Source organism: Corapipo altera, unplaced genomic scaffold, assembly GCF_003945725.1.
Source record: "Corapipo altera isolate COAL_440 unplaced genomic scaffold, ASM394572v1 1, whole genome shotgun sequence".
Lineage (NCBI taxonomy): Eukaryota > Metazoa > Chordata > Aves > Passeriformes > Pipridae > Corapipo > Corapipo altera.
The window spans coordinates 16,266,527-16,282,138 of record NW_020884873.1 but is presented as its reverse complement, the minus strand read 5'-3'; positions in this window follow the sequence as shown (position 1 = coordinate 16,282,138).

Here is a 15,612-nt window from a genome sequence, read left to right as displayed (position 1 = left end):
AAAGACAAACAGGGAGCTCAGGAAGCTGCTCTGGGCACCCAACAGATGTGCTATAGGGGGAAAGGCTGAGGGAATTATGTCCCGCCCAACCTCTGACCTAAAAGCAGAAAAACAACATCTCAATATCTATCTGGAATTAGTTTAAGAAGCAACAGAAAGAGGGGAAGAAGCAGAAGGATAAGGAAGGAAATAGCAGGACTGAGAGGAAGAAGCAGACACAGCAGGCAGGTGGCACAGGAGGAAGGGGAAAAGAGGAAGAGGAGGTGAGGTAATATGGAAGTGCATTTCAGAAAGAGCACAGATAGACTAACAAGACATGTCTAGACCCAGTCATGGCCATTTCTCATTACAAGATGTAGGTTCTGTGGGGAAGCAGCTCTCCTGTCCAGGTTGTTCCATTCACTAGAGTAACTTCATTCAGCACCACTCTCCAGGCCTGGCTACGCAGCCAGTCTTCTACCCAGAGAACAGTGCACCCATCCAAGCCAGACAGTTTCTCCAGGAGAATGCTGTGGGAGACAGTGCCAAAGGCTTTACTGAATTTCAGGTGGACTATATCCACAACCTTTCTCTCATCCACTAAGCATGTCACCTAGTGACAGGAGATAGGAGGAGATCAAATTGCTCAAGCGGGACCTGCCTTTCCCAAACTCATACTGGTTGGACCTGATTTCCTGGTTGTGCTGCACACGCTGTGTGATGGCAAAGTGATTTGCTCCATGACCTTTCCTGACATTGAGGTCAGGTTGACAGGCCTATAGTTGCCTAGATTCTCCTTCTCGCCTTTCTTGTAGATGAGTGTCACACTGGCCAACCTCCAGTCACCCGGGGCCTCTCTGGTTAGCCATGACTGCTGGTAAATGATAGAGAGTGGCTTGGTGAGCTCTTCTGCCAGCTCTCTCAGTACACTTGGATGAATCCCATCCAGCCCCATTGACTTGAGAGTGTCTAAGTGGTGTAGCAGGTCACTGAGCATTCCCTCCTGGATCATGAGGGCTCTGTTCTGCTCCCTGTCTTCCAACTCAGGGGGCTGGGTACCCTGAGGACAACTTGTCTCACTATTAAAGACTGAGGCAAAGAAGGCATTCTTCCTTACTCTTTAGCAATCCTTGGCTCCAGAGCCCATCCGCCAGAGCAGTTTGCCTCAGAACCTTCACTGAAATGATGGATACACCCGGTTTTGAACAGTCACCATCTCTCCCAGCTCTGCCAGTTCTGAGGCAGAGCTGCCTCTCCTCAGAGCTGCAATGTTCCCTGCTCAGTGCCTCTCTCAGTGCTAATTTCAAAGGTTTGCTGGTTTAGGAAATGAAGTCACTCCCTCCTTTCATTATTTACTTACTTTCCCCTGAGGGAATAAGCAGGGGTGGTATTGATCTGGCTTTTAATACAGCTTTCAGAGTTGGGTGCCTGCCACTGGCCACGGCAGTGGAAACAAACTAATGGACCGAGAGAGAAGGACTTTGCGTGCGAGGACGCGGGCATTCAGGACACAGGCTGAGGTGGTGGCCTCCAGGACAGGAGGAACTCTCATGCCTGGACACCCTCCTCACTGACATACAGCATCCATTGGAGGCAGATGGCAGTGCTTGGTGGGACAAAGTGCCCACTGCCCGTTAGCTCTTGGGAGGCTCATCACCAAGGAGTGAGTGTCCAGAGATGCCAGGCAAGGATGGTGCACCAGGGCCATGGGCATGCACAGCTGGAGTGGCTGAGGCAACAAAGAGGTCAGCACTACTGCTCCTCACGTCAGCTGGTGTGGCTCTTGGGGGAAAAATGGGAAAAGGTAGGTAAAGCTGAGCAAACAAGGATCATGCAGCCACGCTGATGTTCCAGCCCCTCCATGTGTCTGAACCTGCTGGCCCTTTTCATGTCGTGTTTGGCATCACAGTGGAGAAGACACTGAGGTATTGAGGAATATTCAGTTACCTGCTGTTCACAATAAAATTGTGAGAAACCTTTCAGTGCTGTCAGATCGTTAGAGAGGAGAGAGAGAAGGGGGCTGAGAGGAGGGGGCGGAGGGAAGGAGAGGAACAGCCAGAGTGCAAGAGAACAGAGATGATGGGTAAATCTCTGCCCACCAGACACTCTTCACACAGCTGTGCTGATGTTGCCGCACACAGCTCCTCCAATGACATGGTGCAGTCACTCCAGGGACTGTTTCTGCAAGTTGCACACATGTCCACAGGCTTTGCTGATGCACAGCTTCTGCACAGGAACTTCTGCACCTGCACACTAAAATCACAGAGTACTCATGTCCAATTACACACTGCACGTACCTACATGTGTGTGCCACACAATGGGGCATAATCCATCCTACACCACAACTTCATCCCATGAACACCCAATGACATACAAAAAAATGCCACACAGCAGCAGCATCTCAACAAAAGTCTTCTCTTGCTGTATGCTGGGAATTCTCTTACGTGCCTGTGAAATGCCACCAGGATAATCCATCTTGGAAGGCTGTTTGCTACAGAGGAGACTCAACATTTTTAAGGATTCTTCAAATCAGCACTCTATCCATAATCATAAACACACCAAGTATTTTATCTTTTGCGTACAGTATGTGTAGCATCATCTTTCAGGTAGATGACATCTCTTCGCCCTGTGCTCTCCAGAGAAGATATCTCTATTGAATGACAGAGCATGATGTCCTCCAGCTTCCTCCCTCCTCCAGGATCTGATGGAGGGACCACTTTCTCAGGCCCTGCATCTAATCCCAAGGGGCTGGCAGCTTGCTTTTCAGGAGGAAGACGCTGCTTCTTTGTTTATTCAACCACAATCTATATTTCTTTCCTGTCTTCTGAACTTCTTACTTGGCTCATTATTGAAAGCTATTCAAATACCAGAAATATAATGGAGAGAGGAAGGACTTCTTCCCTATGAATAAGATCCAGGCACTGGTTCAGTTCCTCTACCCCATGACAACTAACCAAGCTGTTGCCACTCTTGCCAGCTTTTAAATGAATGTTGTTGTTTGAAATGACACTTGAGAAGCTTGTTTCATGTTTTATTTTTGGTGACACTTTTGGACAACCCTTTTAAAAAGAAATCATCATTGGCACCTTTCAACTCACACAAAACTTGCTCAATGAAACATTTTGATACACACTGCAACTAAAAATATTTTCAAGAAACAGAACAATAATCTCAACTGGGGAGAAAATGGGTTTGGATTTCCAAGATTAGGAAATGGTGTTGAAAATGTCTGTGCTACTGAACAAAACACGTTAGTTTTCAAACAGCTCGGTTTCATTCCGGTTTTGCCCAGGAGTGGAGCAGGGCACAAGGCACTGCCCCAGCAGCTGCACGCAGGCTTGTGTCCTCTGCAAGAATGCCTCCTCTGTTTGCTTTGAGCTTTAGCATCTCTTCTTTTGGCTTTGCAGGAAGGCCTGAGGTCTCTCCCAGCTTTTGGACAGTGGCCACGGTTTTAAATATCACCCAAAAAAACTCCAACCCAGTCAAAAAGCCTTACCTTCCCAGGCCATTAAGGGCTTGCTCTTACCCCCGCGAAGTCAATGGGACTTTGGCATTGCCTATGATAAGAGCAGAGCTGGGCCCTAATGGAGCACCGCTATTGGAAAACCCCGCGGGCGCCGGCCCTGTGCTAAATCCGCAAAGCCGGGGCGGACTGTTGCTGCACGCGCAGGAGGGGGAGAGGAGGGAAAGCAGCCTAGTGGGATGCTGAACGCATGGGGTGGGGTAGGGTCAGCTGGGGCAGCCTCGCTGGGGCAGATCGAGGGGACAGCAGAGAGATGAAGAGGCAGGGAAGGCAGTCTGTCTCCGCAGCCACCTGCGACACGGGATCCAACGGCCAGGGATGTCACACCAGCAGGAGATGAGATGGTAGCCAGTTCTTGGAAAGGCTACACAGGCTTCTCCTCCTGCCATGGTCAGCAGGGTGGGGGTCCTTCCCTACCCAGCCCCGGTGTTTTTCCGCCTGTAGGACGAAGCACAAGGAGAGTGAGTGGTACTGAGACTGTAGAAGTCCGGGCATTGCCTGGCCTCAGAGCACCACCTAGAGCTGAAAGCAAGGCTGGCATCCCCGCGAGTCCCGGCGTCATAGAATCATACAATTGCTTGGGTTGGAAAAGACCTCTAAGGTCACCGAGTCCAATCGTTAACCCTGCACTGCCATGTCCACCACTAAACCATGTCCCTAAGTGCCACATCTACACGTCTTTTAAATACCTCTAGGGATGGTGACTCCTCCACTTCCCTGAACAGCCTGTTCCAGCGCTTCACAACCCTTTCAGAGAAGAAATTTTTCCTAATAACCAAACTAAACCTTCCCTGGTGCAACTTGAGGCCATTTCCTCTTGTCCTATTGCTTGTTAGCTGGGAGAAGAGACCGACTCCCAACTGGCTACAGCCACCTTTCAGGTAGTTGTACAGAGTGATAAGATCACCCCTGAGCCTCCTTTTCTCCAGGCTAAACAACCCCAACTCTGTCAGCTGCTCCTCATAAGACTTGTGTTCCTCCCTACAAGTCCCAGTATCCTTGCAGCTCCTGACCTCCCGGGCTCACCCAGTGCTGCTTCTGGCCCCAGCACTGGGGCACTGTGGGACTGGGGCTGAGCCTGACTCCCCAGGCAGTGCTGTGGGGCACAGCTGGGGGTCAGGGGAGGAAATATTTGATCGGGAGGGAAAGTAGTCTCTGAGAGGACCAGCACCCACCATCAACGCTGCACCCATAACCTGCAATAAGGGTCAGCCCACCTGACAGCCAGGCCATGGCTTTCATAGAGCAGCCACTTACTCTGAAAACAGTTTAGATATGTGCTACCACTTTCATTTCTTCTTGGGGAGAAGCCTACAAAGCTGTGCCAGCCCTGGGAAGGTAGCCGGAGATGACCCTTGTTCAGAGTCAGGTCCTTCTGGTTGCCACCTTGCTGCCTGCCTGTCCTTCAGTTGTCTCTCAGCCCTGCCTGGTTGTATGTGCTCAGTGTATGAGACTTGCTCCCCTTTTTTCCTATTATTCAGTCCCTCGATGGGACACGTACAACCTATGGCTGTAGCAGGGTGCTGCTGTCTCTCCCATGCCACAGGCCAACATGCTCCCATGGTGGAAGAGGGGCAGTGAAACTGCATGGAAGTGACAGCATGAGGGCTGTCAGATAGAGGGTTTCCAATGCCCCGAGAGCTCTTTGGGCAACCAACCTTTTCATACCCCCTTGGGATATTCAATAACAGCAACCTGGCTTGCAAACTGTAGGGAGCCTCAGCTCCTGGACTTCTTCCAGTTCCCGGGGAAAGCGACACCAGCAGAGCAGTCAGTGGGCTATCAGAATAAAGCTAACCTTTGACCATGTCCCCTCCAGAAGGGTGCATTTAGTGTGGGAGATGCCTCTGCCTTCTGGGAAGCCCAGGCACACAGACCCCAAGTGACTCACTGTCAAAGTCAGGTCAGCCAGAAAAGAGGTAAAGTGGAGTGATGTGATTTCACTGCCCTGACGCCTGCAAAGGAGTTCAGGATGAACACAAACACCATCCTGAAATAGTCTGAGAGATACAGGATATTTGAGCTTTAAAAGTTTTTTTTGCCTCTGAAATTAGCAGGATCATTTTGGTGCCGGTCCCAGATTTGAAATAGTATGTCTTGAAACCTGGGACCTGGTAATATTTGAGTCCCTGGCTGTAGTACATTGATAGAGTTGTTTGAATGTCCCAGCGCTGACAGAGTCAGCTGAGGGCCTGTAAAGTACAAAGCCTTGTTACAGAAACTGTGCAACCAAGAGAATGAGGAGCTTGAAATTGCTCCTGACGGGTGATTAGATGCTCATCCAGCAACAGCCTGTGTGTGTCTATCAGGGACCCAACACAGGCCTGCGCATCACTCCTGGGGTATCGAACAGAGGAGGACAGGTTGACGCAGGAACTCCAGAGAAGACTTTGAAGATATATATAATGTGACCTGCAGCCTGCACGTGCTTCTCTCAGGGATGAAATAATGAATCAGTAGGAGAGTGGGTACGAGCACATGACAGGCGAGGCAGACCTATAGCAGAACACTTGGTACCACATAGAAGGATCTGATTAAATGCAAGCAGAGCAGAGCCACGAGCCTTCTGGGTTATACGGTGTGCCTTTTGCTTTCCAGGATACAGTGTTGGGCTCACTAGCAATGAGGCCACCTTGAATAGAGAAATTTATGTGACCCTTCCAGTGTTGCATGAGGCTGTGGGGAAAGCAGGGAAGAGCAGTGATGAAAAACAGCTGTGGAGTGGAAGGCTGCAGACATAGGATGACTGGCTGTACCCATCGTGGCAGGGTTAAATAATAGGGTGCCCTGGAGTGCCCAAGGAGCCAGGAGTGCTCAGCAATCTGATAGGTGCTGATGGGACAGGGCAGTCTGAGGTCAGTGGAAGAGGCAAGTCAGGGTGAGAATAACTGGTAGGGGTTGCTGCAGAGGAGGTACAAGGTGCACTGGTGGAGTTGTACTGGCCAGATGAATCTGTGTGTTCCCTGCTCCTCTGTTTGATACACAGCTCTCCTGTGGCAGCCTCATGAGCTCAGAATGCATTGTTCATTGTTAAAATGCAAGAGTAATTTGTGAGAAATGTGGGATTTTCTGAGTCCTTGTGATTATTTGGTGCTTTGCCCCACGGAGAAGCCTCCAGAGTCATGTCTTTTGTCTCCATTCTGCTTGCTGCTGCAGTCACAAGAGAAAGGACAGCTTCTGTTCTCAGCCAGAAAGCAAGCAAAGGGGAACATAAGTGGCTGACAGCAAGGCAAAGTGACTTGTCCAAGATCACAAAGCAGTCAGTGGCAGAAGGACAAATTTAACCTTCTACTGTGGGTTGAACCTGTCACCTCCCTGTACAGCTGAGGATACTGCAAGTGATAAATGAACCAAGAGCAGCTCCTAAACTCAGTCTCTGCCCATCCTGCATCCGCAGCTGCAGTGAGGCCGTTGCCAGGACATTGCACTTTCCCTGGGTGTGTACACAACACCCATCACCTTTGTACCACTGCCCACAATTCCAATCAGCAGTTCTGACGGACCAAGTGCCATGTATATTCTCAACTCAGACACCCCTGCCCCCTAGATGTCCAGGTGTAGGAACTGGGAACCATTAGGCCACAGAGCTTCCCCAAATATAGCCTACATGGGGCCTTATAGATACAAATCATGACTTCCAAATCATAGCCAGAAGTGAATAGGAGGCCATGGCAGGCTCAGATGAGCATGTCTTTCGGTCCCTGATGAGCAACAGCACAATATGAGGCAGAAATGAAAATCCACAACCTCAGTCCTTACAGGGAATGAGTCCCAGCTGCCTCTCACCCTTCTCTGTGTGGGACGGGTGGTGAGATGGCCTTTTGTTAATTGGTGCCCTGTGCCTGGTGTTTAGCTGGCAAGGACAGACTGTCCCTTCCAGAGAAACCCCTTGCATAAGAATTAAAGAGGAGCTGGGCTGAGATGCTGAACTAATCCACCAGGGCATGTCGGGAAGATGCATTTTAAGGCATTCTCCCTGCCCTCCCATCTTCCAGTGCATTGTTTATCTCTCCTGTCCCTTCCAGAGCAATTTGTGAATTATTCTCACTGGGCCAACTGGTTTCAAAACTGCCTGTGTTACGTCCCGTCCCTTCACCCCCAGAGTCCCCATGGGAGATGCTCATACATGGGAGGCTTTTTAGCTATCACTGGTTTGTGCTGCTGTGAATAACAAGCCCACACAAACACTGCTCCCCCCCAGCCCACAGCGGCTGCATGCTGCACACACATTTCACTACTATGGCCATGTATTCTCTCCCCTGGCACTTGCATGCATGCTCCCACCGTAGTCTTACATGACAAGCTCCTTGCAAGCTCACTTGTGATGCCCGGTGAGCTCACTGGAACGCACAAAAGTGGCACAGTTGCCACAGGTGTTTGGAGCTACTGCCCCAGCTGCTTCCCTGCCATGGTGTGCCCCTCACCCATCACCCATCATATCTGTGATACCTTGTCCACCGTCAGCTACACCCTTCACATAGAACTCAGGCTTGCAGCTCACACTTGCCACGGACATGTGTGTGTAGCACATACCTACCTGGCACATGCCAAACACACACTGTACACAAATGGGTCACTGCATGTCATAGGATCAAAGCATAATTCAGTTTGAAAGACCCCAGAACATCTCTAGTCCAGCTTTCTGCTCAAAACAGGGTCAGGAAAGAGGTCATATGAGGTTGCTCAGAGCTTTATTTGGTCTTCTAAAGTACTAGAATGGAGACTGTACAGCCTCTCTGAGCAACTTTTTCCCACACTTCCCACACTGCCTTTGAGGACAGAAAGATCTTCCTTTATTCAAGCTGGACCTCTTCTTTCAACTCATGTTTGTTGTCTCTCATCCTCCCACCACGCATCACTGTGAAGAGCTTGGCTCTGTGTTTCAACAAGATTTACAGGTCCTTTCCCATACAGCTGCTCTGCATCTATCAGGTCCCCAGCCATATTGTGGCCAGGGCCTTTTCCTTCCCAGGTACAGGGCTGTGCATTTGCCCTTGCTGAACTCCCTGTGCACCTGCAGGCCCATCCCTCCAGTCTACTTATATCCCTCTGATAGCAGCCTTGCCCTCAGGCATGTTGACTTGTTTCCCATCCAACTGTCACCTGAAAGCTTAGTGGAATTGCACCCCATCACCTTCTCCATGTCATCAATAACCATGTTAAACAGGACAGGTCCCGGAACAGCCCCCTGAGGCACCCCACTTGGTACCAGCCTCTAGGTAGAGTACAACCCATTAACAATTAATTACTCCCTGTGCCTGACCATCCAAAAAATTTTTTTGCCCATCTGCTTGTTTACCTAATGAGAAACACCACCTTTACTTGGATATCAGAATGTTGTGGGAGACAGTACTGAAAGCCTGGTTGAATTGGAGATAAACAACTTCCACTACTCTCCCCTCACCCATAAATCCCATCATTTTATCAGAGAAGGTGATCAGGTTGTTCAGGCATGATTTACCCATGGTAAGCTCACAGTGGCAGTTGCCAGTCACCATCTTCTCCTTCATGTGCCCAGAAATGTGTTTCAAGAGGACCCCCTCCAGGGCTCAGATGAGTCTGACCAGCCACTATCAACATTTTGGCCTTTTTTAAGAAGAATGGAGGACCTCCTCTGACCCATAGTTCTGTATCCAGCATGTCCTCCAACCAGCCTTCCAAACATAAGTAATTTCACAGCGGCATTGCCTCCCACCTGACCAGCCCAGGAGAGCAGTGTTTGTGTGGGCTTTTTATTCACAGTCTTATATTTCATTTAGTCTGACCTGCAAATCTCCCCAAAGGGGTGATTGTGGCTTTTCAGTTCTCCACTGCTGTTCCTAAGAGAGAGAGAGAGAGGGCTGTGGCTCTGAGCCTCAAAGTTGTTTCTCTCTTCCTTGGGTTGCACATCCTCTCACTAGAGGTTTTGAGAAGGTCTCAATACTGCCTAAATCCATCCCAAGTGCCTCACAGAAAGAGAGGAGGGTACAGAGCAGCCTGATCCCACCTCCTCAGGAAGATGGGACAGGGCTGCCCTAGCTGATGGCTCTGCCACATGATGTTGCCATGGGGCAAAAGCCCAAAGATACAGAGGGACCAGATCAGCTCCTTTTCTCAAAGAAAAACCAAACCAAACCAAACCAAAACCAAGGGTTGGAGTATTTTAGAGGGAGATGTGCTACTTTCAAGGTAAGGAAGAATCCACAAGACTTGGCAAGGCAGTGGTGCCTCCCCTGTGACCCTTCATCTTGCCCACACTGCTGGGCCAGGTTCTCCCACCACCCCGTAGGCACTCAGGTGCCGTGGTGCCCACTGAGCACTCAGCATGCAGGCGAGCAGGATGAGGTTACGTGTCTTCAAGTAAAATCCTGCTGATTCAGCCTTGAGCGCAGCTCCTCCCAGAGAACCTTGTCCCTGTCCTGTGGTTCTCTGCGATGTCTGCCCTGGCCTGACACAGCTGTGAGGGTGCACCTAAATATCCCTTTTCTTTTCCCATTAGGTCCATCTTTTTTTTTATTCCCTTTTTTCTTTTTTTTTTTTTTTTTTACTACAGCAAGCCAGTATGGGTATAATAAAGAGAGTCAGTTGTAAACTGACAGAGGCTGGGAATATCATGAAGATAAAAAAGGCAAGGTATATGGAAAAAAGCAATAAATACCCTTAATTACAGGTGTGGCCAGGAACAGCTCCTATTATTAAGGTTGCTGATACTTCCCCTTATAAGACCCTGTTTTCACTTGCTTAAAACTTTGTCAGAGTTTCACTGTTGGAGCAGAAATTTTTCATGAAGTGATTGCCTCAGCTGGAATTGGGTACATTTATTTAGTTCTTCTTGAAAACATGGACCCACCACTAGGTTTCCTGGGCTGGAGGAAGTATCTTTGAGGCCCAGAGGATGAAAGCTGTGGAACTTCTGGGCTTCAAGCAGGGGCTTGGCCTCGGGCAGGATGTTGGTTTTTGTGTCACAGAGGCTGTGTTTTCCCAGCTCCCTGCTCTCCCTCACCAGTGTGGACAAATTACATGGTTTTGTTAAATGTGGAAAGAAGACTCATCACAGCTACAAACTTTTCAACCTCTGCTAACCTGCCCAACCCTTTCTTGGCTTCTGAGGCTGGCATGACAGCATATGGGCTTTCCCAGGTAGGAGTAATGCTGAAGGAAACTGGGAGGGCTTTCCCTTCTAAGGAAGTGACAGTCATGCACTGTCTGAATATTTCAATGCTCTCCCTTGCCCTGTACTTCTGGTCACCTCTCTTGCACCTTCTGGGAAGCCTAGTGGAGAAAAGTCCCTGATTTGAATAGGGAAGGGAAACCCAAAGTCTGGAGAAAAGCAAATGAGACTGGGAGGCAGATGAGACTGCAAGCTGCAGGGAAATGCCAGGTCTGGTTTGCAAAGGGGCTATTGCGTGAGAGCTGCTGGGGTGACTAGGGATAGCTAACCAGGAGAACCAGGAGCAGGAAGCAAGGCTGGCTGGGGCAGTGAGATGGGGAATGGGAAGAGCAAAGGCATGGTGATTAGAGATGTGGAATGGGAAGAGCAGAGGAGGGGTGATTGTCAGTGCAATAGGAAGAGGGGATGGAAGGGATATGGGCAGCACTCAGACTGTTTGCCTGGGGAGTGGGAGTTTCTGGTAACAGATGGGGACTGGTGATGGAGTGGAGTTCCCACCAACCGTCTACGCAGGAAGGCTTGGACTAGAGATAGGGAGCAGCTTGTGTGGAGGGGGACAGCATGTGGTGGGAAGGCTGCGGTTGACTGGCCAAGGACACACAGCTGAGCCAGCCTGGTATGTCTGGGCAGGAGACTCAGCCTGGGCATACAGAAGGGGAAGAAACAGGGAAGGGCAGGTGAGGTGGACCTGGGAAGGGGCAGTGGCTGAGCCCAGAGCCTAGGGCCGTGTGACAAGCCTTAAGAAAGGAAATCAAAAGTGGGAAACTTAGAGGGGACAAGGGAACAGGGAGGATGGCTATATCAGCTTGTGTTTCTCTGACCAGAGACTTCTCCAGTGCCTTAACAAGGGTCTCCTCCCAAGTCTTCCTCCCAAGCCTTACTGTTCCTGTACTGTTACCCTAAATGCCACCCAACAGCATGTCTCACCTCTTTCTAGTGCTACTCCTTGCTAAGGACAACAAGCAATTGCTGCTCTCTATCAGAATACACATTTCTCATCACTGAGAAATGTCAGCACCAAGGCTGGCTGTGCAACTGCCCTTAAATGTCCTCATGCATATGAGTTATGGTTGAGTCTTTAATTATGTGGCTAAAGATTTATTTTCCACAGGACACCTGCAGCACACAGGTTAGATGGTGCTCTGTATGAGTCTGGGCTATGTCATGAAAAAGGCTCTTTGCAGGGACTCAGTATAATTTGGGTTTTTGTTGTTTTTGTTGTTGTTGGGTTTTTTTCCCCAAAAAGTGTGAAGAAAAAGGAGTGACTCATTGTTGAGCCAGTTGTGTTTTGGCTTGGATCCCTGCCCCTGCTGCGGATTTCCTACCTGATGCTGAGCGAGTCACTCACAGCAATCTTTTCAGAGGTAGCTATTAGCTATGTTTTATTTATTTTGGCATTTTGCTTTGTTTTTAGCCTTGTGCTATCCTAGGATCCTGATGTCTCATTTGCGGGAGTATTTATTTCTCCCTCCTTCAATGGGGACCTGCACTTGACTCTAGAAAAGGCTTTAAAATGCAGAGCGTTCTGGCAAAGCACTCAGATCAGCATCCCCACCTTGTAGACTGCATTTGACCTTCCCTCCAGGAGTGCTAGGTCTTCTCTAAAATGCTACTCTCTTGCTTGGTATGAGTATTGAAAAGACAAATCTATTATTATTTGGAAAGTACTGAGAAACTAGAGCGTATATTGTGTGAAGAAGACCCTATGTACATCAATCATTTTTTTTGGAGTGGGGGGCTGCATATTCTGAATGAACTGTGAGTTAATGCTTTGAAGAACTCTGTCAGCCCTGTTGGATGTGTCAAGTCACAGGTACCTGCCTCCTCAGGTACCTTTGCTCTTGAATCGCAGGTGGCAATGCATTTGTTCTCACTCCTCATCTTTTCTTGCTTTCACTGGCCTTGCAGAAGTAGAACTTCAGCACAGTGTCAAAGTTTTCTCTGCTCTTTCCCTGATTACTCACACTTCCCTAGCACAGGCAAGTCTCCCTGTGGCGAAGTGACTTAGGTCTTCAGAGTAGTATGTCCTTCTCCAGATAGTGGTTGAAATGGGATTCTGCTCACTGTGGATCAGGCAGAGCTGCCAAATGCGACCTGGCAGTTAGCTGAGGTCTGCTAGGTCACTGAAGCTCAGCTTTCCCACGAGTTTTACTAGGTACTATGAATATCACTACCGTGATTCTGGAAGGCCACCCAACCATAACACTGTGAATAAACAGAGCAACTTTAGTCTTTCTTTTCCTTTCCTACCTGAGGAACGACATGGTGGGCAGTGGTGAGGCTGGCTGCGTGCACAGTGAGGTACAGCCCCCCTGGATACACCAGCCCACAAGACTCAGCTCAAGACACGTTGCCATGGGTTCCGTCTACAGTGCTGTAGCTTGACTGCTGGGGACAGCTTAAGGACCTTCCCCTGTTCCATGTGAATAGGACAGCAGCCAAATGTAGCCCCATGTAGCCCATCTTCGGCTTGTCTGCCTTCAGAAGCAACACTCCCTGTATCATCTAGGGATGCTTTGACCATGTCTGAACCCTGGGAAAGGTAGGCATGAGGTGTCCCAGGTGCAGGTCCCCCAGTTGCTGAGCTAAGGGGCTTGGACTCTCTTCCATGCTCTTACAAAGATCCCTTCCAGGCAAACCAGGGAGACAGGATGAGGTAAGGCCTACAGGATTTTCATCCTGGGATAGGGTTCTGAGTGTAGCTGTGTCTCACTGCTGGGTCTGGGAGGTTAGACAGCCTTCCACATGCTGCTGTTCGAACAGTCTTAGTGTAAATCGGTTGTTGTATTGTGGTGCTTCATTAGGGCTAAACCTGAGGGGGTGTTCATCTTTGGAGAAGTGCACAGAGGAGAAAAGATGCATGTGACTGCAGCTGCACACCAGTTTAATTACTGGAGAGGAACAGAGATGACCCAGCACAGATTGTGAGCATGGATTCTGCTTGTCCCACAAATTTCTTCCCTCTCCAACCGAATCCCAACCTCTCTCTAGTTGCGTTTCTGCTGCTTGTGTTTTATGTAACACTTCCCTTTTTCAGACACTGGGGCAGGAGTTACCTGTTGCATCACTGGAACACTGACATCCCTGACGCAGACAGGGTCCCCGCAGTACTGGCTGCTACACACATTGCCAAATCAGCAGCACCTGGACCGGGCTCCCTAGTAAAAATTACTCTATAAGAAGAGGTGTAACTAGGCAATACTTGAAGAAAGGTGGGTGTTATTAGATCGTGTGGTTAGCCAGCACTAAAAACTTGATTACAATTCAATTAAGGGAATGTTTCTAATTAAAGAGTTCTTATTTTAAGCTGTAAATGATTAAAATAAAGGTAACTGAAGTGTCCATGTGCACACTCCAATTTCATCCCCCAGGACTGTATCTACATTTGAGATTCTTTCAAATTCCTTCCCACTGCCTCAGCCAGCAAGAGGGGGAGAGCTGGCATGGCCATTGTCCTCACAGACATTACACTTGCCTGCCAGTCAGTATCACCCCAAACTCTGCTCCCACCATCCATACTGAGAGTTGCCTCTCCTGGATTCCGATTCAGATCTATCCTTCCAGGCTCTCTGTCAGAGCTCACCTCGCTCAGTGCCTGCATGAGCCTGCCACTCACAGCAAAATCGTGAGTGATGCTGTGCTCCAGCAAATCCCCTCTCGACTGATGTGCACCCACCCAGGGAAGGAGGGTAACCCAACCCTTGGCTGGATCTGGCAGTGGCTCATACTTTATTACCTGCTTTCCCATCTGCTCACTGTTACATAAGCTGTGAAACGACAGAGGTTCAATGGAGCATGTGTAAGGAAATGTCATTACTACAAAAACTCAATTAAATTTTAACTTCTCCAAGTGGAGGCAAAGTTCTGTGATAAAACTGGCCCACCAGTGAGAGGGAAACACCACTGGTTCCCAAAGGCTTGCATAAGTGAGGAACTACGCCCAGGTCTCAATGGCCCAACAACTCAGTGTGGGCATGAACTGGCAGAGAGATATAGGTCATTGAAGTCCACCATTTTGGTATGGCTTGAAGCAGAGACTGCTTTCTGTAGTGCAAGGTGCCAGCACGGCTGCAGCTTGGGCCTCTCGGTGCCAATAGCCCGTGCTTATGTTGTGTGTTTGGAAGTTGACATTGGGGTCCTGGCTTAGATGCACCCAAGGGCTGTACTGGTATGGGGGCTCCTGAGCTCTTCCCTATCACACTTATCTCCTCCTTCAGGAATCGTGGTTCTTGACTTTGGGATGACTGTGCTGAAGCATCTCCTGCACCGTGATGAGGCATCCCTACCTGTGAAGTTGGGCATCATCTGGCTCTAGCTGCAGGTCCTACTGCTGTTCCCTTTCCACTCACCCTACATCGGCCTCCAGTCTCTCCTACAGTCCTGCTCCCAGAGCTCACAACAGCACTTCCATCCTCCTTTGTCCATCCAGCCCCAACCTCCCAGGAGCCTGCAAATACTTCCCTGTCCTGGGGTCTGCTCCTACACCACCATACAGGTCTGATGTATGGCTGCTCCCCTAAATCAGCTGGCTTTCAGAGATGCTCTGGGGCTTGCTGTGGCCACCTGGCCTCCAAACACCCTGGGGGCTGTGGGGTACTCCCAGCTTTGCACCTATCTGCTGGTGGGTGCCCCATGGACCTTGTCCATCCAGGTTAGGGTTTATATGTGTGCTTCGTCATTCGCGTGGATTTGCAAGTGCTCCACCCAAGGTTTGTTCCTGCTCCTGACGGGTGCGGTCTGAGGAGCCCTGACCCTCTCTGTGGGGTTAGGGTGGTTCTGATGCCTCACTGGCCTTCCTGGTGGACTCCCGCTTGGCATCCGCCGCCAATGCAATGGTACCCAGCACCCAGGTTTGATCATCCCCATGTGGGGCTACCCTGCTGTTGCCCCAGTAAGGAGAAAACTTCAGCGGGGTCGCGCCCCCCAAAGCCCAGCGTGTGTGCATGTATGTATGCGTGTG